The following is a 2138-nucleotide window of genomic DNA, read 5'->3' as shown; positions in this document are numbered from 1 at the left end:
AACAGCAGCAAAAAGGACCGGAGTGATCAAAAGCGTTAGCCGAGGACAATACTCGAAAAAAAAAGAAATGTAATATAAAGAATTAATATTGTACATAGTACTTAACGTAGATACAGGTAAGAAAGTTTGTTGAACTTAATTTTAATGGTGTAGATAAAGAATTTGTGAAATATTAACCACTTTAAGTAATACTTATAAGTTGTGCACTGTGCATTCTATAATTCACAGTTGCGAGCAGTTAAGTTTGTTGTTGAAAGTGAATAGCGAACAATGATATGATGTGAAGACAAGTAGAAGAATAAATGAATTATGAAACGTTCGATGGTTATGTTCTTATTTTTTCTTAATAATATCTAGTTATTTGAAATATTTTACACACACTTTGAGTTGATTATAGCGATTTATAAGTGTAATATACGATTTTATATGGACTTGTTAGTTAAGTGACATTTTACAAACATTTTTTAATGAAATTGTTAGTAATGCGACAAAACCGACTAGCCAATTTAGATTATCATGTTTTGTGAAAAGATATTACCGAACAGATAATTACTGCTTCGAGGTTTTGCCTTCTGTAAGAGAGTCCTTTAAAGCATATCCAGCTTCATAGTTGATTAATGTCATCTACTCGGATAGTCTGGTCACAGATTGCTAGACCACTTACTTCAACAGGAATCCAACCATACGTGACTTATACTACAACCTAAAAATACATAAAACATATTTGCATTAGAGTGTGTTTCGAATTTAGGTCCTCAAGGTGTACTTGCCAGACGATGTTAATGTTTATGTCCGAGTTTATATGTCCGAGCACATTATGAAATACAAAGCACTAGCAAGAAATCCTTCTATTGTATTGCACAAGACGATTATGTTCTTTAGGCCCAATAATTCGGTTATTTTAGTGTTTGTTTTCGTGGCAGTAGCGTGATGTCGCTTTTTTATATTTGGATGAACTAGTATGTTTTAAGCAAAATACTTGTGTACAACCTCGATCCATTTTCGTTTTGCTAGCCTAACGAGCTTAGCAAGTCAATGACAGTTATTCAACAGCTGCAGAGGAATAGAATGGAATACACGTGATAAGATGTGGATTGCGCATAAACGCGTTCCGAAAGTTGCTGATGGACATGATTCAACCGCCGCGCCACACCAGTACAATACCATCGTAGTTTAGAATCCACTTGAACCCCCGCTTCGCGCTGTAACATGAAGCCCTGCGCACACGATACCTTTTCTGATGGGCCCGGGAGGTCGATTGCTGCCCTGAGCATGCTCATCCTTCAGAGTAGATAAGCAGCGGGAGAAGACCGATCCATCAATTAGCATCACCGGAACGGCATGGCACAGGGCGGCAATCGCCGACAATTTGCCCGTATCCTTGTGCCCAAGTCACGAATAAGCTCAAGAATCTATCCCTCAACGTCGCGTTGGTTCAGAAAATCGTGCGTGATCTCGATCAGGAACGAATCCAATACGCCCTTGTTCCACACGTCGAACTCCTGTGCTATTTCCTTCCGTGTAATGCCCAGCGCCAGCATCAGGTGACACGCTGCGCAGATCAGTTGAATATCACCGTACTCGATGCCGTTGTGTACCATTTTCACCAAGTCCCCGGCACCGCCTATGTCAATTCCTTCACAATACGGATCACCGTTAGATTTGGCGCATATAGCCTACCGGGAGAAAGGTCACATACATTACAAACCATTCAATTAAAACACAAGTTCAACCCACCAGGAACATATCCTTCATCCGCGGAAAAAGCGTCCGAGTGTGGGAAGGGTGGTAGCGAGCCCTTTCTTCTGCACCCCTTCACAGCCGCAGAGGGTATCGACTATTGACTAACCCCGCCAGGAACGGTTATATTGCACAAATCGCACCCTAAAATGGAACAATAATCGTAATTACACATAAACTTACCTTACCTAGCGGCGGCGTCGTGCGTGAAGGTTAGAAATTTCATTCGGCTTTATTCAATGCTCCAAGCATTTTTTTTTTCGCTTCCACCACACCTAAATCATACTTCCGTGATTGATTTTATGTTTATTCTACACAACAAAACGTTTTTAATGAAAAATATCATATAATGTGCATAAAATACTTACAAAATCACCGCACACGCAAAAACTTGCTGT

The 2138-nt window shown here is 40.0% G+C and overlaps 1 pseudogene; it reads right to left on the bottom strand.

Moving 5' to 3' along the window:
* Positions 1–1135: 1135 nt before the first annotated feature.
* Positions 1136–1883, bottom strand: LOC121598525 (annotated as a pseudogene).
* Positions 1884–2138: the final 255 nt, after the last annotated feature.

The sequence above is a fragment of the Anopheles merus genome, chromosome X, assembly GCF_017562075.2.
Source record: "Anopheles merus strain MAF chromosome X, AmerM5.1, whole genome shotgun sequence".
Lineage (NCBI taxonomy): Eukaryota > Metazoa > Arthropoda > Insecta > Diptera > Culicidae > Anopheles > Anopheles merus.
The sequence above is the reverse complement of the archived record's forward strand: the minus strand, read 5'-3'. Positions and strand labels throughout refer to the sequence as shown.